The following is a 25,719-nucleotide window of genomic DNA, read 5'->3' as shown; positions in this document are numbered from 1 at the left end:
AAGCAAGCACAGTTTGTGACATTGTACAACGTCATCACTGATCACAGAATCATAGAACAGTAAGATTGGAAGGTGCCTACGAGACCATCGAGTCCAACCCCCTGCTCAGTGCAGGAATCCAAGTCAGAGCATCCCTGACAGATGGCTGTCCAGCCTCATCTTGAATGCCTCCAGTGTGGGAGAGCCCACCACCACCCTAGGTAATCGGTTCCATTGTCGTATTGCTCAAACAGGATGTTTTTCCTGATGTTCAGCCAGAATCTGGCTTCCTGTAACTTGAGTCCATTCTTCCGTGTCCTGCACTCTGGGATGATCAAGAAGAGATCCTGGCCTTCCTCTCTGTGGCAGCCTTTCAAGTACTTGAAGAGCACTATCCTGTCTCCCCTCAGTCTCCTCAAGGCTAAACATGCCCAGTTCTTTCAGTCTCTCCTCACAGGGCTGTGTTTCCAGTCCCTGAATCATCTTCATTGCCCTCCTCTAAACTCTCTCCAGTTTGTCTGTGTCCTTCTTAAAGTGTGGTGCCCAGAACTGGACACAGTACTCAAGATAAGGCCTAACCAGTGCTGAGTAGAGAGGAACTAGTACAACTAAAAGAATCAGTTGCAAGCATGCACAATTTGTGACCCTGCTGCTTTTGCCTCCCTGACCCCTCTGGCCTGGAGGTGTGGAGGTTGCTGCCATTCTCTCATCCTCTGCATCTTCATCCCTCCATGGTGCAGCAGTAACTGCTGCTTGCTTGCTCCTCTTCCCCTCTCAGCCCTTGATGGTGCAGTTGTGGGAGGATGAGGAGAGGGAGGATGCCCCATGGGTGGCCAGCATCCTGGCTTCTTCCCCTCCTCCTCCAAGTGAGAGAACATGAGGAGTGGATGGTGATGGGGGGGAGGCGGGGGTAGCTGTGCCACCAGTTGAGCCAGCTCAGTCCTTGTTGGCTCCTGGTGGGGGAGAGGAGAGCGTAGGAATTCAGAGATGGCAACAGTGCTGCCCTGGTGTTGGTGCCTGAGGCAATTGCCGCCTTCGCAGACCGCTTGCAGCAGCCCTGCTCGAAGGCCAAGGAGGAAACGGCGCTGGCAGTGGAGCTGGATGCCCGCAGTGCCTGACACAGGTGCACCAAGCACATTGGGGGAGGGGACTGTGACAATGGCCCTTCCTGGCAACGCAGCATGAAGGCAGCTGAGGCAGAACCACATCTGAGGTCAGGTCAAGGGAAGGAAGGCAGCGTCGTGTCCTGTCTGGTCAAGGCAGACAAGGTTTGGCTTAGGGCAGATGCAGTTCGGACCTTGGGCAGATTGCTGTGCAAATGTTGGCTGGAGCGTTCTCACCCTTGGGAGGAGATCTGTTGTTTCTGCGTATGCACAGGCCTTCTGGCGGTGGGCCAGGCTAGTCCTGCTGTCATCCCTGGCCCCTCTGAGGAGTTTCTGTGCTCTGGTGCCTGGTTTGTTTGTTTGTTTATTTATTCATTTCATTTCTGTACCGCCCAATAGCCGAAGCTCTCTGGGCGGTTCACAAAAATTAAAACCAAACACACAATAAAACAATTTAAAATATATAGAACATTAAAACCACAATATAACAATGCAACCACAATAAAATCTAGCAGCAGTGCAGGAGTTTAAAATACAGATTTAAAACAGCAAAGATAAAAATTTAGAAAGCTAAAATGCCTGGGAAAATAAAAAGGTCTTCACCTGGCGCCGAAAGGAATACAATGTAGGCGCCAGGCGAACCTCACTAGGGAGCTCATTCCAGAGCCGGGGTGCCACAGCAGAAAAAGCCCTCCTCCTAGTAGCCACCCGCCTCACTTCCTTTGGCAGGGGCTCACGGAGAAGGGCCGCTGATGATGATCTTAAGGTCCGGGCAGGCACATATGGGAGGAGGCGATCCTTCAGGTAACCTGGCCCCAAGCCATTAAGGGCTTTGAATGTTAACACCAGCACTTTGAATCGGGCCCGGAAATGGACTGGCAGCCAGTGCAGCTGGAAAAGTACTGGCGTAATATGAGCTTGCAGGCCAGTCCCTGTTAACAATCTTGCTGCCCTATTTTGGACCAGCTGAAGTTTCCGGACCGTTTTCAAAGGCAGCCCCACATATAACGCATTGCAGTAATCCAGACGAGAAGTTATCAGAGCATGGATAACTGTAGCTAGGCTATCTCTGTCCAGATAAGGGCATAGTTGGTATACCAGCCTAAGCTGATAAAAAGTGCTCCGTGCCACTGAGTTCACCTGTGCCTCAAGTGACAGTTCTGGATCCAAGAGCACCCCCAAACTACGAACTTGATCCTTTAGGGGGAGTGCAACCCCCCCAGAACAGGTTGACTATCACCTAGCCGGGCAGACGAACCACCCACTAACAGTACCTTCGTCTTGTCTGGATTGAGTTTCAGTTTATTGGCCCTCATCCAGTCCATTACCGTGCCCAGGCACTGATTCAGAACAGCCACTGCCTCACCTGGTTTTGATGAAAAAGAGAGGTAGAGCTGAGTGTCATCTGCATATTGATGGCACCTCAGCCCACACCTCCGGATAACCTCCCCCAGCGGTTTCATGTAGATGTTAAACAGCATGGGGGATAAAATAGAGCCCTGTGGAACCCCATGGCACAATTGCCATGGCACAGAGCAATAATCCCCCAGCACCACCTTCTGGAATCGGCCATCCAAGTAGGAGCGGAACCACTGTAATGCAGTGCCTCCAACTCCTAACCCAGACAACCTATCCAGAAGGATACCATGGTCGGTGGTATCGAAAGCCGCTGAGAGGTCCAGGAGAATCAACAGGGTCGCACTCCCCCTGTCCCTCTCCCGGCAGAGGTCATCCCACAGGGCGACCAAGGCAGTTTCCGTTCCAAAACCAGGCCTGAAGCCCGATTGAAATGGATCTAGATAATCCGTTTCATTCAACAGTGCCTGGAGCTGTCCTACAACCACTCGCTCAAGCACCTTGCCCAGGAAGGGGATGCTGGCCACTGGCCTGGTTCCGCAGCCACTGGCTCCTTTCACTTGGGGTTGATGGGGGTTGCTTTGGGAGTAAGATGTCTGAATCGGAAGAGTCTGGTAAACAAATGTCCTCTGTCCTGGAAAGACTCTGAGGGGAGAACGGTGACTCTTCAAGAGGCACCTCCTCCCAAACGGTGTCCGTGAATGTGGGTCGGGGCCAGGGAACACGTCAGGTGCACTGCATGTTGGATAACATACTTGACTGGTAAAGGGCAGGTTTGGGATAACGTACAAGGGAGTCTGAACTGCTGGAACTCCCTTAGCATAGCTGGCTCTGGTGCTGGGAGCAAGCGAGGCAATGATTGCCTGTTGGGCCTCTACGCAGCACGGCAGTATTCTTGACATCTTATCTGGGTCTTCCTTGTCTGCCGGTGCCAGATCCCAAAACCAGGTCATTTGGAAACAGACTAGGAAGTCAGCAATGCTGTTTTCGACCTCTAGGATACAACAGGCTAAAAACGAGATGTTTTCCTTCACATAGTGGCATAAAAAGGCCCTGAGCAGGCACATGACCCAGGGTGGAGATTTGGCTATTAATTCTGTCACACCAGAACCATAGCATTGTGTTCCTGAATTCCTGGGTCCGTAAGTGGGCTGCCACAAGAATAGGGAAGAACTCTAGAAATGTAAGCTCCTTTAATAACACCTTGGTTTACCCAAATTTGGGGCCAGCACTCAGCACACCAATGGCCCTTGAAGAAAACAACAAAGCCCTCCCATTCCACAGCCTCCTCCTGCACTTAAAATTCTGCCTCCAAAAGGAGGTTGTTCCTCCAAAAAGACACTGCAGGAATGTCTTCTACAAAATGTCAGCACACCTATGGCCTGACTCCCTTATGTGTTTGGGGTGGTGGGCCACCACAGGCAAACATTCCTGGTGTCAGCACCTGGGCCAGCATGAGCATGCCCTGTCAGCCGCACCGGGGCTGATCCTGATCACGGCAGCAGCCTCATTATTTGAAGAAAACAATTTTTGTTTTTATGTCAGGGGATGACTAGCTGGACATGTACATGGCTGGACATGTACATGGTTGCAGAAGCTCATTTTATTATTTTTACTTTTAAAATATATTATTCTTTACTACAACAAAATGGCGCTTATTCTGAAACCAATGTGTTTAGCACCGTGGCTGCAGAAGCAAGCTCTAATTTAGTCCTGTAGTCATAACAGTGCTGTGCTATGATTTCAGTGGGTTTAAAATGTGAACTCCACATACATGCTCAGAGTATTTCTTTTCTTTTCCTTTGGGGGAGGTTCGAGTTGACAAACAAATTCAGGGGATGGGTTGCTCCCCTTCCCTGAATCAGGAATGCAGAAGCAGTTGTAAAGTAAGGAATGGTGGGCAGGGGGAGAAAGGTTAATTCTGCACTTCACAGCTGAAGTAATATACATGGTTGTTTAACCTTTTTTGCCCCTGCGGAGCTGGTGTGGGAGATTCTGAGGAGCTGTTTTCTGTGAGGCATTTCTGAGGGAGAGTGGAACATCTGAGAGAGGAATGGGACTGGGACTATGGCTGGGGAATGAATAAACAGCACCAATGAGAGAAGGCAGCAGAGCAGAGAACTACAGCTGCACCCTTCATTATAAACTGCAGGAAGGAGGTTCCCATACACCCTTCTTTATTATAATTCGGCACCAAGAAGCCTTCTGGATTACACAAATGCTGTCTCCCTAATTTGTGACATTGGGTTATTCCTAATAAAGGTATGCTACCATTATGCTTTTGATTTGTTCTAATTAGCGAACATGGCTACTTGCAGGTATTGCTTGTTTGAGGTGTGCACCTAAAAAAAGAGTTATGTCTGCACCTTGAAATGAAATCATGATTAGTTAACCTCATGTGTCATATATAGGTCAACAGGCAAGAAAACAGATTCAAATACACTGAGGAGAGAGTGGGATTCTTAACACGGTTAATGACAGATTTCCTTTTGACAAACCAGGAAAATTCATTGATCAAAAAACCTCACAGGAGGATTCCTCTAGCAATACAGTAAGACTCCGATGCTTCAAAAGGCAATACAGGACCAGGACAGTGTGGGGCATCTTTGCTGGTCCCAGGTTCTCCATTCTCCCCATCTGGATATGGGCCTGAATGACCAAGGAAAAATGTAAGTGCATGGAAGGTAAGTTGTAAGCAAGCACAATTTGTGACATTGCACAACACCATTACTGATTATAGGGGACATCTGTTAAGACATCAGCTTTAGCTTCCAGTTTCCTGGCTTTGTGGAGCTTGAGCCAACATGAGATAGCCTTTACTCAGGTCTTAATCTGGCAGATGTTTTGGTAATTGAATGACTATTAGGGTTTCACTGGAGATTGATAAGGCAGGGTCTGTAATGTGTGGAGAGTTCTACTTGCACTCAAGCAAACATGAGTAGAACTCCCTTTCAGACCTTGCCGATTCAACACAGCAAGGTCTAAATTGAGGGGGGCGGGGTCAGCGTGCACAGGTCACATCCCTCTACCCACATTGAGCCCTCACATGTTCAGCTGAATTCCTGAACAGGGTTTAGGTCACACCGGAATATAAAGGAGCCATTCCATTGTGCCAAAATGATTGCACTGTACAATTTGGGCAGGTCTGCAAACTGAGCACAAGATCAGACTGGTGGTGGTGGGGAAAACAAGCAGTGCACCAGTGAGGGGGAACCCCAGTAGGGGAAGGCTATTTGGGGACCTTAAGGGCTACAGGGCCCTGGACCTCCACCCAGGGTCCAGTCTTGTGTGTGTGTGTCATCATATACACATCAAAGGTAATGCATATTCCTGGAAATATCGACCCCCCCCCCCCGCCCACCAGCACAGAAGGTTAAGCCTGAAAAGGTGAAGAGGCAACAGAAGTTCCACATGTCAGTATGTTGTAGCTTGCTGTGGGCTGGAGTGATGGCTCCTATTAAGAGATCAATTTAATCATCCAAATTTGATGATCCAATTTTGATTCAATGTAATTTTGATTTTGTTTAATTTTAATTAAATTAATTAAATGTTAATTTAATTCAATTTAATTTTGATTCAATTTAATCATCCAAATATGTTAGTATGTTGTAGCTTGCTGTGGGCTGGAGTGATGGCTTCTATTAAGAGATCAATTTAATCATCCACATTTTGACATTTTTGTTAGGCCCCTGAATGTCCCATTTTCTGTTATTTCTAGTGAACTATATGTCTTGGTTTATTATGGATATATCACATTTCAACTTTCTAGCTGGGGGGTGGACAACTTGTGGTCCTCCAGATGTTTTGGCCTCCAACTCCCATCAGCCCCAGCCAGCATAGCCAGTGGCGAGGGACAATGGGTGTTGTAGGCCAAAACATCTGAAGGCCCATAAGTTGCCCACCCCTGTACTAGCTAATGTGAAGTAGTTTAACTATTTTAGGAATTCATTGACTTATTTATATCCCTCCTTTTAGGGAGCTCAGTCACTCCATTTTATCCTTGCAGCAACCTTGTCAGGTAGGTCAGGTTGAGAGAGAGTGATGGGCCCAAGGTCACACAGCAAGCTTCTTGGCTGAGTAGGGATATGAACCCAGTTCTTCGTGGTCCTGGTCAAACACTCTAATCACGGCACAACACTGGGTGCTCTATATCCACTAAGCCCCTCATTTTGAGGGAGGGATTTACAGAAGTTCCCCTTTCAAACTTTTCTAGTAATCAAGGTGTCTTGTGATCCCTATGTACTAAACATTTGCTTAACCATCCAAGATGCATTTCATAGTCTCCATTTGGGGAGAGAAATGGTCAGATGTCCTGTTTTCAGATTTTTGTAGTAATAAGGGTGCCTTGAACTACATGTGGGTACTAAAGTATCGATCATGGACAAGAAAGAGCACGCTAACAATTTCAGGAGCCTAGTGAGGTGGCAAACTTAAAAGCCAGATACTGGCTTAGTGAGAGAGTTAGTGCACACAACAGTCGAAGTACAGTGATACCTTTGCAGTTTCTCAAGTATTCTGTACCTCCAGTTTCTTGTTCATCTTCGTCTTCGTCGTCGTCGACATCGTCTTCTTTATCATCATCATCATCATCATCATCATCCTGCCCTTCCTCTAAGAAGCTCAGGGTGCCATGCATGGGTCTCTTATCTCCTATTATCTTCACAACAACCCTGCGAAGTAGGCTAGGCTGAAGGTCACTCGATGGGCTTCATGGCTGAATGAGGATTTAAATGTGTGTCTCCTTATTCCTAATCCAACACTCTAACTACTATACCACACTGTTTCTCTCGCGTATGGATTCACATCTTGAATTTCTGCCTTCTGTGCAGTTGATAAAGGTACAGGAACCCTGCCCTCGCCCCAAAGTGGTACCTCTGAGCAGAGTATTAGTTGCTTACTCCTGATATTTGTGTTATCAGCAGCAACTGTACTGTGAGTGACCACTGTTAACAATGTGATTGTCACTGTCAATTCTTTCTCCACTTAATTTCCTTCTGACCTCGGTGTTCATAATTCTCCCTGCCATATTACTGTACGCAAGCCTGACATTCTCTATAACACTCCATGCATCTGATGAAGTGGGCTATAGTCCAAAAAAAACCGTACGCCAGAATAAATGTGTTGGGGCACAATCCTAGGCATGTTTAGACGGAAAAAAAGTCCTATAACTCCCAGCATCCCTCAAGCATGCTGGGAACTGTAGGGCTTTCCCGCCCCCCGCCCCCATCTAAACATGCCTAGGACTGTGTCCTTAGACTTTTAAGAAGCCACAAGGTTCTTTTGCTGCTTTTGCTGCAGACTAAGACGGCTACCCTCTGGAAATCACTGACTCCTTTCCATGGTTGTGCATAGGGTGGATATAACTCGCCATGAATCAATTACAGCCGCTTTTGACACACAGAGGAGTTCCTGAGCCTGTTTTACAGGTTTATCTGGAGGGGAAACATTAAGACTACAACTACTATAATTAGGACAAGGCGGGTGCATACTATGAGATCTATGACAATTATGAAGTTAGCAAAGGGATTCGGGCACTTCACATACAGGGGTGAACATCTCTGGAGTGGCCACAGAAGCTTCCAATAGGGAATACAATGGTGGAGCAAGATGTATGGCTAGAATCTGCCTCTCCTCAAGGAAAAGGTAAGGTCTGTTTTATATAAGACAGAAAACGTGGTTATATAAATGTTGAAAGCAACAGCCTTGTTCAGAAAATCAGGACGTCTTCAAGCAAATACAAACTTCTGAGCTTCTAGTACGAGTTCGAGTTTATAATGTTCTAGTTCTAGGACATCTAGAATGTTCTAAAGTTCTAGTTCGAGTTTATAATGCAAAGGTGAAGGACTCTGGTGTGAAGCATGGAATAAAGTTTGCTGCTTTAAAAAGAACAACAACTTTGAGTAGCTGGTTTAGGGGGGAAAGAATGGGGAAAATGAGTTTCTTCCATATTTCGACTGGGCAAGAGAGTGAGATGTTTTGAAAACACTTTTTGGTATATAGCAGTAGTTTGGTAAAGAAACAGAATTTGCAAAACTTCACATTAAATCATATGAATAGAACAGTAAATATTTTAGGTGTAATTGCAATAATCTAGGATTAAATCTAATATCTACTAACGTAGGAAATCTGGTGTACATTTCTGTGTGTGTATATTTATTTTATTTTGTTAAATTCCTACTCCATCCTCAGGGTGGATAATGATAGTTTAACAAGGGAGGGGAGGGACAATACAATCACAATACCAGATTGATATATACATTAATAGATGACTGCTGTGGCGCCTGGGAGAGCACCCCAGGGATCATAAGATATGTTGGATTCCCCCTCCTGAGGCTGCAGAGATTCCTATGATCTTAAGAAGGGGAATCCAAGATTAGATCCTTCCCCCTCCCTTGCCCCCTCACAGCCACCATGGAATGACTGTGATGGCTGATCCTACAAGGTCACAATCGTGACCTTGGAAGACCTCAGGGAGGGTGAAAAGGGGGAGGGACGGTGGGTGGGGGGAGTGAAGAGGCCAGGATCTGCAGGATCCTACAGCATCTCCATTAGCGTCCCTACCCACTGTCGGTAAGTGAGCTAGGCCACCTCAGAGGCCCATCTGGCCATTTTTTTTATTTTTTTTTTTGAGGAGGAGAAGGAGGAACTGGAGGGGGTTGAATGGGAGGTGAAATTGCTTCCATCATTCCTCCTGCCCTGCTTGGCTCTTGCTGGCAGGGCACAGGACAGATGAAGGGCTCCAATATATATATAAACTCAAATGAAATCCTGTCCTGGTGTAACCTGCGTCATGCATTTGATCAAAGCTAGTAGTGATAGTAGGATAGTAGTGACTAAAAATAATAGACATGAAGAATGCCTTGCAGGATCCGACCAACAGTCCATCCATTTTTACCTGTATTCTGTTTCCGATAGCTGGTAGCCAGGCAGACACCTCTGGGAAGTTCACAAGCAGGACATGAAGATGGTGGCCTTCTACTGCTGGGGTCTCCCGTGCGGTGCCTGTGGGGACCAACATACCTGCAGATCAACTTTTGGTGCCCACCAGGCTCCCTGCTCCTCCTGATTTTTATTTTATTTCTTAAGCTTTTAAAATAATAATTTTTTAAAAAAACTGGGAGACTGGCATGCTGCAAAGTGCAGTGCTGCCCTCCAGTGCCATCTTTATTTGGGCGGGGGAAAGGGGGGGTTGTGTTTTGGAGCTCAAATCCCTCCTCTGCCTTGTTCTTTATTTCTGCGGCAAGTTATTCCCTTTAGTCTCACCTGTTTGCCTTCAGGAAATGAGTATTTTGTGACTGGCCATGCCCACCATGGCAGCCATTTTGTGAGAGCACCCACAGCACTCTCTCAAAATTCCATATGTGCCCGCTGACCCAAAAAAGGAGGAGACCCTGTTGTTTGTTCCCAGCATCTGGTATTTAGAGGTATGATGCCTCTGCACGTGGAAGCTCCATTAAAATACCATGGCTACTTGAATTTGCCTAAATGTTTTTTGAAGTCAAATAGGCTGCTGGTTATCACCACCACTACGAAGCCTCTTGTATAGTCTTACATAAATGTTTCACAGCATTCAGAATGGGGAAGGTTGACAGAATACTTAAGGGTGCCTTTCCCCAAATGTTTAGGATGTCCAGTCATGTTTACACTGCTGGCAATGAAGAGCACGCCCACGTGCTGCCTCTCCAGATGACCATCTCAAACACCTCACCGTTCCAAGTTCCATTATAAAGGTCAAAAGGGCCTGGGAAGTATTGTTCCATTTTCCCACTCTGTACATAAATTCCCCAGATTAGTCATTTTTGCGTAGTTTGGCATTAATGGAATCAAATATTTGAATTTCATGTTTTCTCAGCTGAGATAACTACAGACATGGTTTGGGAAGGGGGCGTTTTTGGTCATCATGCAGGATTTTGGCCTTTTACAGGGAGTGTTTCTAGACATGTTCCATTTGCATTTTCACTGCTAGTCTTAGTTTGCATATTGTTTGCAACACCACTTAGAAAAATCTATCTGTTGTTTGAAGCAAACAAGTAGTGTGGCAACATTCTTCACACACCAATGTGCAATTTTAGCTTATGCCAGTTTGAATTTTTCCTGGAAGAGAATGGAAAAATTGCCTCCATGGTGCTGAGGGATGCGGCAGGGTCAGCTCACAGTACCGTATGTGGTGGGGCTGCCCTTATTAGTTACCTACTAACTGCCATGCGCCATACACTGGGATGACCGCCACAGAGAATCTACACCTGAGTTACTACAGATCGGAGATTCTAACAGCCTGATTTAGACGGGGGGTGTGGGGAGATTTCCTATTGTTGCTTTTATTAAGCAAGTCAGTGTTAGAAACAATTATTAATCTATTGCAAATCATTCAGTGATCTACCAATAGATTGCAATCAAACTTCTGCCCATCCATAATGTAAAGAACCATCTTGTGATATAACAATTTACAATTCGGTATGCCAGAGTGCTTCAGGCATGTGGGAATGGAGTTATGCATTAAGTGTAGTGCTTGTTTCTTACCTAGTTAAAATCCATGATGGATGAATGGTGTTGTGGGTACGGCTGCATGATCTGAAACTGTAATGGGCCCAACCTGTGAGAATTTTAGATTTTGATTCAGTTGTTCATGGTGTGAATCCTGCCAAAGGCAATCTCTATGAAAATGACATACATCGTTTCTTCTCTTAAGGGAAGAAAACTGTAAAAAAATCAGAACGATAGATTCAGGGATTTTTGTGCTAAGTGCTTTTATAGTTGATTGTGGAGGGGACTAAAAAGGGATCCCCCCCTCAGTTTGTATGGTAGGGCATACATACATTGTATGTGCTACTAAATAAGTTACCTGTAAACTTTCAGGCAGGTATGTCTATCGTTCTTTTCTACAAGAGGAGCCTGTACAGTTTGGGTTTTTTCAAAAGGTGATTCTCTCCCCCCCTCCCTGGCCCCTTCTACAATTTTGTGGGTAATTCGCTTTGCTCTTTGTTGTGTGGCAGCACACACACACAGTGCTAGAGCAGAAATTGCTGCAACTGTCCTACTTGCAGTGGTGCAGGGACAGCTCCAGGAAATTAGTCAGGGCTGATTCCAAAGGCAAGGTCAGTTGGCAGTCCAAATTCCAAACACAGGGAGTTCCAGGGAAGAGCTAAAATATCAGGGAAATGCAAGGTAGGCATCCAGGAGACGAGCACGGACGTTGTTCCCATATTATCTGCCTAGAAGGCTTTTAAGCTGGACCTTCAGAACCCCACCCAGAGGCCAACTGCAGGCCATCTGTGCCACCTGAGGAACGCTCTACTTGCCAACAGAGCCTTGCACATGAATATACCTTTACTCACGAGTCCTTATTCCTCAGGCAGACTCTTCTGCATCTGGTAGCCAGCTGAACCTGCGCCTTTGGGTGTCTGCGTCCGAGTCCGAGAGGGGGCTTACTACATCTGGAGGGAAAGGTTCTATGACTGTCTTCCCCCACCCTGAGGGCCCAGGATTCCCCTGATCTGCCTCAAAGTCCCTAGACACAGGTCGACCTCTGAAGAGGGGTGGTCCATAAGGGGCATGACAACAGCCATAACACCCTACTTGCTTGTAAAGTCCTCACAGCACCTTTCCCCTAGTAATATTTCAGGCAGAGAGGTGGGGAGTGTTCTTCTCCGTCCTTGTTTCAGAGCGAGAAGCCCAGCTCATCACCCCCTTTCCCTCAGCCACTGATCATTGATGGTTTCAACAGCGTTTGTGCAGCTCTCCCCATTCTGAAAGGTTGAAATGCCTCTCCCTGAAGGGTGTAAGAGCTTTAAGCTCAAATGTCCTGGTATATATGGTGTTTCGGCCCCATCCCTTTTGCATTTGGCTCTGCCCACGTGTGCCTTTGGCCACCCGTCTTCTGAATGCAGCCCCCAAGGGCTTTGCTGAGACTTAATTTGGCCCTCAGCCTGAAAGACATTCAACAGCCCTGATCTCGTGGATATTTATTTATTAAATTTATTTATTAAATGTATTAATCGCCCATCTGGCTGGTCACCCAGCCACTCTTGGCAATGTACAGCATATAATAAAACAGTTTAAAACAATAAAATTCTACAATAAAAACATTTTCTAAAATACCCTAACCCACCCCAAATGCCTGCCTGAACAACCACATTTTTAATGCACAGTGGAAGCTCATTAAAGACGGAGCATGGCGGATAGTAGCTTTCATATCACATCCCTGGGGCTGAGTAGCATACTCATGCATTCCTTCAAAAGGGTAAAAAAAAACAACTTAACCTGTTTAAAAAATGTGAAGGGTGAATTCATATCCCTTTATCTGCATGAGCATCCATTTTTTCTTGGAATGAGTGTGTGCTATCCTTATCCAGCACATCCAAGAACATTTTTCTGTTTGTTTTGTTCACAACACAACACATACCGGTGGGACTAAATCTTCCCTAGGGGAACTTTGAATGTCTTTATATTTTACTAAGACGATATCCACTTAGTTTTATATCATGAGAAAGTATCCAAAAGGGCAGTGCTGGTTCCAGGTTTCTGGGGGCCCTTGGGCAAGAGACGCTCAATGCCCCCCCCATGAGTTGACCTTCTCCTCACTGCTGTCACCAGCTGCTGTTGCTCCTCGTCCTCTCCCTCATCACTGATACCACTTCCTTGCTTGATAGGCAGAGAGCCAGTGAGCAGGTAGGCAGGGGCACCTAGGGCTCCTTCTTCTCACCATCACTGTTGCCTGGGTCAGACTGGGAGGCAGGTGAATAAGCAGGTTGCAATGAGGAGGAGCAGAGGAAAGCCCAGGGGGCTCTTGTCAGTGAGTCCCTGCTAGGGTGTGGGCCTCGAGCAGGTGCCCAGCCAAGCCCACCCTTGACATCGGCCCTGATAAATTGTACAGTGACTTAACAGCGGTATTCGTAAGGGACACATAGGGCTGAGTGGGACCAGGAAAGAGCAGAGTGGTGGATCTCCCAGTGCATCCTGAGCTCTGCTGGCTCATGCTAGCCAAAGCAGAAGTTGCAGAGGGATGGGGTGGTGGGGGCAGTTTTGTCAGGCATTTCAGAAATGGGATTGAGGGAATTTGTTATGCCGCCTCCAGGCCTGTCTGGGGGAATGGAGTAGCTAGAGCCAGCATAGCACCATCCCACCCCCCACCCCAGCCCATCAACATCGGGGGGGGGGGGATGGTGCTCTAAAATGTTCATCTTTGCTCTCATATTTAAGCCCAAGAATACATAGGTTTATTTCTGTGCGGTTCTGAAGATTTGGATATGATTTAGAAACAATGAACATTAGAATTCTGTGATATCAGGATAATAAAAAATAAAAATATTTTCTGCATGTTTCCTGTAGAATATTTTTGCTGTAGAAAAAAAATCTTTAAATTGCTGTTCCATATTACAGCACTAGAGGGTGCAAAAGGCACTTTCAAGCTAATCATTTCATTGATTCTTGGTATCAGCAAGAACATATTTTATTGATATTTATAATTATATTCAAGGAAAGGAAATGTGGCTCTTGACATGTGATATTTCAGTCTCTGAATGGGAAAAAGCTCTGGCTGACTCACATGGCTGAGCTGCTGAGTTCAATTTCTTAAAACGTCTTTAAAAGCCTGTGTTATTTCGATTTTGCTTGAGATAAAAATGACAAGTCTTGTAGCACCTTAAATACCTAGAAATGTTATTATGGCATATGCGTTCATGGAGTAGGGCTGGCTTCATCAGAGGCATGGAGTGTGATCCTCTGTTATCAGGTACACACAAGTGTAAAGGAAAACAACCTAAAGGTTGGGATTATATGTCAATGGAATGCAAAAATTGCCGTCTGTAACAATTTAATTAGCGCTGAAATATATGCAAAATGACCCTTCACAGCAGCAGTAATTGGTGATAATACAATCATCTTAGCATTGCTGAGTAAATTAACACCTCTGTAGGACAAGAAACCATTGTCACTGTTCAGACACAAATGAATAAAATTGAACTTTTAGATGCTGAAGTTTCCCTTTGATGATAATTCGCATGTTCATGCTGGAGTTTCCCTTTGAAGTTCCTTTGTTCCAGGACGGTCACCTTAAGAGGGGTAACAGACTGCAGCGGTAGGTCACTTTGTTGACATGTTCTGCTGGTTTCTGAGTATTGCCATTTCTGATGTTAGATTTGTTTACATTTCTTCCTTTGCGTAGGGACTGGCCTGTTTGACCTATTTAGAATGCAAAAGGGCATTGATGGCAGATGACAGCATGTACTGGAAGATGAGCAAGTGAATGAACCCCTGGTGTTGTGGCTAACATTATTAGGTCCTGTAATAGTGTCGCTGGGAGATTATCGGAGAGACACTCAGCCTTTTGGGGTCAGGAGTAATCTGAGTCCTTCACTGAGTCGCCATAATGTCCAGAAATGCCACCTCCACACACACACAAATTTGGGTGAACCCTCAAAATGAAGCAAATAGAAACCAGCTTTGAGATCTTCCCAAAATACACAGCATAGTTCGTGTGTGCGCACTGAGACTGTGAAAACTCTGCCTCCTACATTGGTGATTGTGATATCACTGTGGAGACAGGTAGAATTTCCAGGACAATTTCTGTATCTCCTGTCAATGTGCCATAAAGCCTTAATGATTAAGGGTATATCTATAATACAAGCATATATTGGTTGTATACCAGTTTAACGATCCTGACTTTGCCCAAAGAATATTGAAAATTATAGTTTGGTTAGAATGCTGATAATTATTTGTTGGCTATCTCTTGCAAAACCCTAAGAGAATTACAGCGCAGAGTTCCTTGGAGTGAAGGAATGACTTTTAACCATTTTTAAAGTCTGCACACTAAATATGCTCTCCTCAGATGTGGTCTGGGTCAGATTCATGCAGCTACTTCTATATGTTGTATGTGGCGCTACCTCTGAAAACAGTTCTGAAACTTTAGTTAGTCCAAAATAGAACTGCTAGGCTAGTAACTGGGACTGACTGATGTGGGTACGTGATGCCAGTGCTTTGTCAGCTGCACTAGCTTCCCGTCCATTTCCAGTCCCAATCCAAGGAGTTGGTGTGGATCTTAAAAGCCCTAAACAGCTTGGGGGCAGAGTAGCAAAAGCAGGGGTGGACAACGTGTGGCCCTCCAGGCAGCTGGCCTGCAACCCCCACCACCCTAGCCAGCATAGCCAATGGCGAGGGATAATGGGGGCTGTAGGCCAAAACTTCTGGAGGGCCACAAGTTGCCCACCCCTGACCAAAAGGAACATCTCCTCTTATATGTACCAACAAGAATCCTTAGGATTCTTTTGAGGCCTTCCCCCAGGTGCCCCCACTGAATACATTTAGGTGAATGGCTACAGGAGAGAGGGCCTTCTTGATTGTGGCACCCTGCTTATGGAATGCCCTCCCAAAGGGGCTTGCTTAGGGCCCACACTGTTATCTTTTTGGCACTAGAAAAAGACATTCCTTTCCTCCCATGCATTTTAGATTCTTGACTCTACAGTTTAAATTTGCCCTTTGTGTGCTGGAATGGCTGCTTTTATATAAGTTATACTTCCTGTGCTAGTTGTTGTTCTTTTTATTGTCTGTTGTTTTTATTCCTGTATCATGTAATCTGACCAGTCTGAGAACTTTTTGGATGGATGGATGGAGAGAGAGACAGAGAGAGAGAGTGAGAGATCATTAATACTCTAGCTACATATAATTGGGATAGGACATAGAATGAGGTGCACAGTTCCCCTGGTATTTGTTCAGGTATATATTGCTTGAAAAGCTAATGGTGCACACATTGCCTGTGAGTCATTTGTAGAGTAGAATGCATGTTCTGGTTGTCTTCCATTTTCAGAGATTGCTTCAATGATCTGATCAGTCTGCATGGGGGACCATGAACAACACAGATCTTTAGATAGGCAAATTAAATCCATATATGCCACCTATAGAATGCAGACTTCTATGTATAAATTCTAAATTTTATAGACTGCTTAAAATGGCTGCAAATGGCCAAAGAGTCCCAGAGGCACTTGGCTGGCAGGAAATCTGCGTCTTGTTTCAGTCAGGCTTATAAACCAGTGCAGCCAGAAATGGATTCACTCCATGCCTGCTTGTAACACTGAAAGCTGTGGCCGCTTTGCCATTAGAAATAAATTGGCTAGATGCTAAAAATCAAGTGTTGGCTGAGTCGAAAAGGACTTTCTGTACAAAATGGATGATGTTTGATGGTAGTATTTCAAGATGAATTGGCCCAGTGTATGTTTCAGACTCCTTCCTCTTACTGGAAATTACGAGACACTGGAGATGCAGTATATCCTGAGTGGAGATGGCAGGCAACTTCTCATCCAGTATCTGACAGGGTGAGCTGGCCTTAAAGGCAAATTATAGCTCTTGCAGAGGAAATGGTAAGCTAACCTTCCCCAACCTGGTACCCTCCAGATGTCTTAGTTGGACTACAACTTCCATCATTCTCAGCCAGCATGGGAATGATGGGGCTGCAGTCCAACACACCTCGAGGGTACCAGGTTGGGGAAGGCTGCTTTAGGTAATAGTCCTTTAGGACATAATCCTGTGCATGTTTAGACAGAGAAAAGGCCTACAACTCCCAGCATGCCCCAGCCAGCCATACTGTGTGATCCATGCTGGGAGTTGTAGGCCTTTTCTCTGCCTAAACATGCACAGGATTGTGCCTTTAGTTGATTTTAAATTCTCCAAAATCTTTTCAAATGGTGTTAGGTCAGGTAAAACTGCAGGTGAGACCAGCACTGCTTGCTTGATCCAATTTGCAACTGCATGCACAGCTGCTGATATTTATTTTAAGGTGGACAATTCTGATCATGGATCTCCTATCTCATATCTAGTTAAGCTATTTATCAAAATGCTGCACATTTCAATATTCCCCCCCCCACACACACACACACACACCTCTTTTTCTGATGTTGGCAAGAAAAGCAGAAGCTGGGTGGCCACAGCAAATCCTTTTTTTGTCTACCACTAATGTAAGCTGCCCAGAGAATGTATATTGATGGGCAGCCATATAAATATGCTAAATAACATGACAATGGCTGCAAGGTTATTGTATGCACAAAAGTGGAAGAATGAAACAATACCAACTGTGAGCGAGTGGATCATGAAAATGATGGAGCTGGCAGAGATGGCAAGACTTACTATTATAATTAAAGAAGGATCAACAACTAAATTTATGTTAGATTGGAAACCTTTTATAGAATTTGTACAAGAAATAGAGGAAAATTATATCTATGTATGTGGATTTTGAACTTTGAGATGGTTCTCTTTGTTGTTGTTGTTCTTAAAATTAGGAGAGAAATGAGATAATGTCTGTGAACTCAATGTATGATATACAACTAAGATAAGAACTAGAGAATAATAATAAGCATTTGTTTTGTAAGGGGAGCCAAAGGTAGATATCTTACAATCTTAAGAGATATTTTAGTGTATGTGTATTATGTTTATGTTGTTGTTGTGTTTTGTCTTTCTTTAAAAAAAATATGCTAAATTATTATACAAAAAAATATGCTGAATAAAAATACTGTAATTAATTCAGCTGCAGTAAGGGGGAAGCAGCTTCCCTTATGAAAGAAACTGTGACTGAAATTGTGACTGAAACTGAACTATAACTGAGGCTCTTAAACTGTACTGCAGGAAGCAGAAATGTAATCTTTTCTGTAAATGGTTTCTGTAAATTTCTATTTTCCATTAACAAAAGAGCCTGCCTGATTCACTCAGGATGGAGAGTTTTGCGTTAACAGCTGGATTTTATATTTCTAAAAATAGATGATTGACAATTGCCTTCTACTTTTCTGTTCCCACTAGTCCTAGGGGCACTGAAACATGAAACCATCAGCTCACCTGGCAAAGCCCAAGCTTTGGCAAAGTCTGCAAACCCCCCTCCTCCATATCAAACTTTTGACTATGAAGACTTCTTGAGTACAACATCCAATCAGACTCCCCCACGCTTCCTATCGGCCTGCCCTATCAACCTTCTTTTTGGGACATCTTGCCTGATGAATCATAGAACAGTTGGGTTGGAAAAAGCCCATAAGACCATTGAGTCCAACCCAAAAGATCTGGAGATCTCAAAAGCTTGCACCTTGTGATCATTGAGTTTGTCCAATAAAACTATATGGATTTTGGAACATTTCTATATCGTAACCCAGGGGCAGGCAACTTGGGTCCCACTGGCCCCAATGCATCACCCAGACACCTTTCTTGGTGCCTGCCAAGGTGCCCAGCCATTGGGGATATCATCAGATTCAGCACTGATTCCTTAGACTCCACCAAAGACGCTGCCCATATTAGGTGTCCAGGAATGTATGCAGCACATTTTCACCTAAACCAGCCTGCCCCAGCAGCATTGCTTGGGCTCCATTCAGATAAATGTTCTGGATCCCTGTCATCAGTCTGGGACAGGGGTGTTAAGCTTCTTTCAGCCTGAGGGCTAAATACCGTTTCAGAGAAGCTCTCAGGGGCCGCATTCCAGTGTGTGCGGCCAAAATGCCAGCATACTTTAGCTTAATGCTCTTATGGCCAGGAACAAAGCCTCAGGAGAGGCATTTGGAAGTTTCAGAATGGGGAAAAATCCTACACAAAAACTGGGGAACCACCAAATGATCAGCCCCTGGGGGAAAGGTATGGGGCCAAGAGAAGGGGGCATGGCTGTCTGGGGAACCCCCATTGGCTGGACTGGGACCCCAGGTAGGCTAGATTTGGTCTGTGGGCCTGGGGTTCAACACCCCTGGCCTAGAGGCTACAACAATCCTCTGCAACCCCCTTTTTCCATTGCCAGTGGCCATCGCAAGCCGCCTGATTCACTCGCCTCCGACCGATGCCCTTCCAGGCATGTGCAGAATTGCTTATGATGTGACACCCCACCCAACTCTGGCTTTCTCTTCCTTCTCCAGTGCTCTACTCCTCCTAGCTGTGTGAGCACCAGCCTGTCCCATACTCCCTGCTTCTCTGCAGCTGTTGCCAGTATCCAATTCCAGGAACAACTTTTCTATTGGGTGCCAATCGTACTTGTTTTCTCAGCCACAAGGGGAAATAATCTGAGCATGTACAGAGTACCTTTCTTGCACCTTTGAGTAACCACAGACTGTCCTCACACATGAAGTATTGGGGAGCAGGGTGTCTTGATCGGAAGGGTGTGGTGGCTTCCAACAGACAAATTAAGCAGTGATGACATCTAACCATTTAAGTAGGGCGTTCCTGGGATCTGAGGGACTTTGAGAGTTTATAGGCCAGCAATATAAATTGCAATCCTTATTCTCAGCCCCAAATATAGAAGTGCATCATACTGTCTTGAGTACACATTTTTAAAATGCATCAATCTGAAAATCAATTAGTCTAATTCAGTTGCTGCTTCTCTGATCCCCTGACTCATGACCTAATTTTTTATTCATCTTCCCCTGTAGATATTTTATAACCGGAGATGCCACTAGGGTGGAACTGCCTATAAGTCCTGTACGTTCCAGGAACAGCCACTTAAATGAATGGAGCATGGGTTTATTCTTTATATTCATTGCGACCTTCAGAAAAAAACTCTTCTGCAGGTGCTCTCTCTTTCTCTCTCTCTCTCTCTCACACACACACACACATACACACACTCCCGCCTTCTTTTTTTAAAAACCTGTGATAAATGGCTTGCTCCGAGAGCAATATACTGATAGTGCAGGTGGTAGGATCGGGTGTTGATCTCCATGTATGGAGCCATACATTCTTGTGTACTTGTAACACCCCCTTTCTCACACCAAAGATCACTGCCTGAGTGCCACCACCCCCCATTAACCACTGCTGAAGGCATTTCACCTGCTCTATGCTATGTTCACTTACTTTGCAGCCACATATCTGGCACTTAAAAACCAAGAGGGCTTTGTTCTTTGGGTTAAAATACACTCAGGGCCAGAAATATTGGAACAAGGATAACTGTTTTCAGCAGTTGGCCTCTGTACACCACCACATTGAAGGTGAAAGGAAACACACCCAGATGGGAGCAAAGTCAGGACTTCCAGCTGTAATTCAAGGGGTTTGACAAAAGTGGGGCACTAACCATTCAGGAAGGACAGCCAGTGGCATACACACAGACACAGCATTGGTGGCTCATAAGTAATGGAACAAATGGCTGACAAGCAGCTGCATGGCCAGGTGTGGCCTGTTTCCTGGGTACCCCATGACCAATCAAGCAGATAAAAGGCCTGGAGGTGGTTCTGAGTGTTACATTTGCATTTGGTAGCTGTTCACTGGAACTCCCAACATGAGGTCCAAAGAGGTGTCCATGTGAGTGAAGGAGGCCATCATTAGGCTGAGGAAACAAAATAAACCCATCAAAGAGATAGCAAAAACAGTTGGAGTGGCCAATACAACAGTTTGGAACATCCTGAAAAAGAAGGAATTAACTGGCAAGCTCAGCAACAGCAAAAGGCCTGGAAGACAACTGAAGTGGATGACTGCAGAATTCTACTCATGGTGAAGAGGAACCCTTTCACAACATCTTGCCAGGTTAAGAACGCTCTTGAGGAGGGAGGCATGTCATTGTCAACATCTACAGTCAAGAGACGGCTTTATGAATGTAAATACAAAGGCTTCACAACAAGGTGCAAACCACTGGTAACACTCAAGAACAGACAGGCCAGATTAGCCTTTGCCAGCAAACACCTGAAAAAGCCTGCCCAGTTCTGGAATAAAATTCTTTGGACTGATGAAACCAAGATTAACTTGTGCCAGAATGATGGGAAGAGAAAAGTATGGAGAAGGAAAGGAACAGCTCATGATCCAAAGCATACCATATCATCTGTCAAACATGGTGGAGGCAGTGTTATGGCATGGGCATGTATGGCTGCCAATGGAACCGGGTCACTGGTGTTTATTGATGACCTGACTGCCGATAAAAGCAGCAGGATGAATTCTGAAGTGTATAGGGCTATACTTTCTGCTCAGATTCAGGCGAATGCTGCCAAACTGATAGGATGCCGCTTCATATTGCAGATGGATAATGACCCAAAACATACAGCAAAAGCTACCCAAGAGTTTCTCAAGGCAAAGAAGTGGGATGTTCTTCAATGGCCAAGTCAGTCACCTGATCTCACCCCAACAGAGCATGCTTTTCACTTCCTGAAGACAAGACTGAAGGCAGAAAGACCCACAAACAAGCAGCAGCTGAAGGCAGCTGCAGTAAAGGCCTGGCAAAGCGTCTCGAGGGAGGAAACTCAGCATTGGGTCATGTCCATGGGTTCCAGACTTCAGGCAGTCATTGACTGCCAAGGATTTTCATCCAGGTATTAAAGGCGACCCTTAAGTCTGAAATGATGTTGGTTTGTTCCATTACTTATGGGCTGCCAATGATGGGTGTGCGTGTATGCCACTGGCTGTTCTTCCTGAATGGGTAGTGCCCCAATTTTGTCAAACCCCTTGAATTACAGCTGGAAGTCCTGACTTCGCTCCCATCTGGGTGTGTTTCCTTTCACCTTCAATGTGGTGGTGTACAGAGGCCAACTGCCAAAACAGTTATTCTTGTTCCAATATTTCTGGCCCTGACTGTTTATCATAAGGAAGCATTACTCCCCGCTTCTCGGGTTAGTTGGGTGGCTACCAAGGACACAGCCTTTTCTGTCATGGTGCCCTGACTGTGGAACGCCCTCCCCAAACATGTTTCCCTAGTCACCACTTTCCTTTATTATAGAGTCTGTGCAAAAGTGGCTTAGTTGCTCAAACTTTTAATGGCATATAATGATGCTGTTTATAATGTGGCTGCCGTGCTGCTGATTTCAATTGTTCTCAGTTGCTTTGTGTTTTTATTCTTCTGTTTTAATTTCCTGGAAGTTGACTTCGAGATAATTTGATTGAAAGACAGGATATAAATCTTTACAATTAATTCATTAATTGAATATAAGAAGAGCCATGCTAAATCAGACCAAAGGCCTATCTAGTTCAGCATTCTGTTCATACAGTGGCCAACCAGATGCTCAAAGGGAAAGGCCACAAGCAAGGCATGAATGAATGCAAAAGCTCATGTTTCCCAGAAACTGGCATACACAGGCATACTGCCTCTGATACTGGAGGTATTATATAGCCATCATGACTAGTAGCCTTGTCCACCATGACTTTGTCTATTCCCCTTTTAAAACCATCCAAGCTGGTGGCCATCAGTACACACTGTGGCAGTGAATTCCATGGTTTAACTATGTGCTGTCCTGAATCTCCCACCATTCAGCTTGATGAGATAACTCCATGTTCTAGAATTTCGAGGGAGGAACATTTCTCCCTTTTCCCTTCTCCCACACTATGCATAATGTTATACACCTCTATCATGTCTCACATTTTTCTCTAATCTAAAAAGCATCAAATGTGATAACCATTCCCCTGATCATTTTGGTTGCCCTTTTCCAGACTTCCCCCAGTACTACATTATTTCTAAAGTGTGGTGACCAGAACTGTACACGGCATTCCAAGTATGGTCGCACTATAGATTTGCATAAGGGCATTATGATATGGAGAGTTTTATTTTCGATTCTTTCCCTAATGAACTCCAACAAGGAATTTGCCTTTTTCACAGCAGTCACATGCTGGCTCAACATTTTCATTGAGCTGTCCACCACAACCCCAAAATCTCTTCCTTGGTCACTGCCAAGACCTCATTGATGCATGTGACATGTTAGGATTTTTTAGCCCAATGTGCATCACTTTACACTTCCTTTAATTGAACTGCATTTGCCATTTTAATGTCCATTCTCCCAATCTAGAGATATCCTTTTGGAGCGCTTCACAATCCCCCTTTTGTTTTAACCACCCTAATGGTGCAATCCTATCAAGATAGGCGACCGCCCCGAACTCGGAGGCGACCACCTAGCCTAAGCAAGGCAGGAAAGGCACGGGGGGGGGGGGGAATCGTTCCCTCTGCGCCTCTCCTGCCCTGCTATTTTCTGCTAGACAGCCATTTTTGGCTGTCTAGCCGTGGGGGGCCAACCAGGAGAGGAGAAACCAGTTCTGGGTTACCGTGACATCCCAGCTGGGCCACACCCTAGATCTTGCTTTTATATTGTTTTATGGAGGTTGCCACCCAATTCTGCCTTTTTTCCTTAATCCCCTTCCAAGATCCTTGATCCACTCTGTGCATTATGTTATATAGCAATGAGGATACAACCTTTTTCTCAGATTTTGTACTGCTAGTAGCTAAAGAGATTTACTTCACACTGGTGGTTAGAAGATGCTTGCTTAAATGAGTATTAATGGGTTTTGATGGCTTGTAGCTGCTAGGTACTAGACATGCATCCCAGCTGCTTGGGTAGGGGCTGAAGGAGGTAAACAAGATGGAATGTAGGTAGTTAAGAAGTCCGAGGTTTATAGCTGACTGGCAAAAATTTGTACATGCTCAGAGTGCATGCTGGTTGCTTTTAGGAGAACTGATGCTACTTTGAAGACCAGCACTGTCTGGGTGCATGCATGCTTCCCTCCCCGCCCCAAAGCTCAACCTGTATATCTGTAGCATTTATATATTTGAAGGATTTTTACCCTGCTCTTCAGCCAAAAAAACCTCTCAGAGTGGCTTAGAAACATCAACAGTCCCTGCCTTCAGGCTTATAATCTAAAAGGCATGACACACAAGGAAAAGGGATTGGGAGGGAGGGGAAGGCAAACCCAGGCACTGGATCTTAGTTACACCATTCCTATAATGACTAGCTGGAATGCATACAGTTCAAGGAGAGGAGGAACCAAAAGTTGCTGGTCTTTCAGCACGGCCAGTGGAGCAGCCCGTTTCCCTTCTCTCCCTTTGCTGCAGCCTAATGGAACAGTGACAGGTGAGGGAGGTGGCCTCTCAGCAGAGCATTGTGATAGCGGCCAGCTTCCTCTCACTCCCTCTGTTACAGCCTGACGTAATGATGTAACTGTAAATATTACAGACATATTTCAAGAAAACTGTAAAAGAAGGAAAGTAGAAAGGCTGTCCCCTGAAACTTCCTATCACTTGGGGAAATGGGGAAGCACAAAACAAGACACTTCCTTTCTGAAGCGCATTGGATCCACACTTAAGTTTGGGGTGTGATCTATCCCTCTAGCTACAGTGCAGTGTTGTTGCATGAGATGCGTAGGTGATTGCCCTAGGGCTGTGTGTGGTAAACTGTGAATCCCCGTAAGGGTCATGAGATACCGGACGTATGGGAAGAGCACAGACAGTGCTGCCTGTCATTTTGAAAACAAGTCCTCTAGAAAGTCGAGGCTCCCAAAGTGAGGGTGATAATCCTGCTGGCATTGCTGAAAGGGAGGAATGGGGCGATGAGTGAGGCTACCTGGTGCCCCTGTATGTGCAGAGTGTGTTTTAGGAGTTTGTCAGGAGCGTCCAGGAGTGTTGGTGTGTGCAATTGCGCACGCAGAGCAGGCTTCCTTAACCTGGTGCCTTCCAGATGTTTCAGGCTTCAACTCCCAGGAATCCCTGACCACTGGCCATGCTGACTGGGGCTGATGGGAGTTGAAGTCTAAAACATGTGGAGGATAGCAGGTCGGCATCTCATTGAGATAGCATCTCTGATGCAGAGTTTGAGAAAAGTTGAATAGGTTTTCTGCAAGGATTTGTCCTGATGGGTAAGATGCCTGGGATGTGTTGTTGTTCCCAGGGATGTGTTGGAATAGAGCTGACTCCTGGAAGCAATCGCGCTATGTCCAGACCATGACAATCTGACCCTATGTTGTTTACGCATAAGAAAGGCCTGATGTGCTCAACGGAGCTTACTCGCAAGTAAATGTGCTGTTGATTACAACACAGCCTCGGTCGGTTCAAGGCAACTTTGCTCCAACCCAGCACCCTCCAGATCCGTTAGACTACAACTCCCATCACCCCGGCCATTGGCCGTGCTGGCTGGGGATGCTGGGGGTTGTAGTCCAACGCATCTGGAGGGCGCCAGGTTGGGGGAAGGCAGGCTTAAGGGCTGAACTTGCCTCACCTTTGACACATTTACCTGGGGCGGAGTAAGGTCCTGAGAGATTTTTTTTCCGGGTAAACAAGCACGGGATCGGGCCGCACACCGAAGGCGGATGCCCAGACAGCGGTGGATCTGATTCCCAAGCTCGCGCTGGCTCACCTTCCTCCCTGCAGAAATCCTCCCCCGTCCGGCCCCGGCGAAAGCCAAGAGACGGTGGCGCAGGCGCAGCGGTGCTTTCTCTATGACGTTCCGCTCGCGCCGCGCTGGGCCGGGCCGGGCCGGGCCGGGCCGGGCGCGCCTGCAAAGATCCGAATTGCGGAGGCGGCTTAACGGCGGTTGGGCGGCACACGGCAGAGCGCTCCGGCGCCGCTAGGGGGCGCCCGGCCGGCGCCGAGGCGGCTCGA

At 45.8% G+C, this 25,719-nt stretch overlaps 1 long non-coding RNA gene across 6 annotated transcripts; it reads right to left on the bottom strand.

Annotated features, from left to right (window-relative positions):
• Nucleotides 1–1,455: 1,455 nt before the first annotated feature.
• Nucleotides 1,456–25,660, bottom strand: LOC146344542 (uncharacterized). 6 transcript variants are annotated; one of them, XR_014792242.1, is made up of 5 exons: nucleotides 25,475–25,660; nucleotides 10,959–11,031; nucleotides 9,334–9,440; nucleotides 6,933–7,152; nucleotides 1,456–5,087 (listed from the first exon to the last, which is right to left on the bottom strand). It is a non-coding gene; the product is annotated as an uncharacterized LOC146344542 (long non-coding RNA). The 6 variants fall into 6 exon arrangements; XR_014792244.1 differs by having other exon boundaries at nucleotides 3,979–5,087; nucleotides 6,960–7,152; XR_014792246.1 differs by lacking the exon at nucleotides 25,475–25,660 and adding an exon at nucleotides 25,352–25,384 and having other exon boundaries at nucleotides 3,979–5,087; nucleotides 6,960–7,152.
• Between the last annotated feature and the right edge of the window lie 59 nt (nucleotides 25,661–25,719).

This window comes from Heloderma suspectum, chromosome 5, assembly GCF_057233095.1.
Source record: "Heloderma suspectum isolate Gila_16-S chromosome 5, 16-S_ref, whole genome shotgun sequence".
NCBI lineage: Eukaryota > Metazoa > Chordata > Lepidosauria > Squamata > Helodermatidae > Heloderma > Heloderma suspectum.
This window is presented reverse-complemented; position numbering and strand designations above follow the sequence as displayed.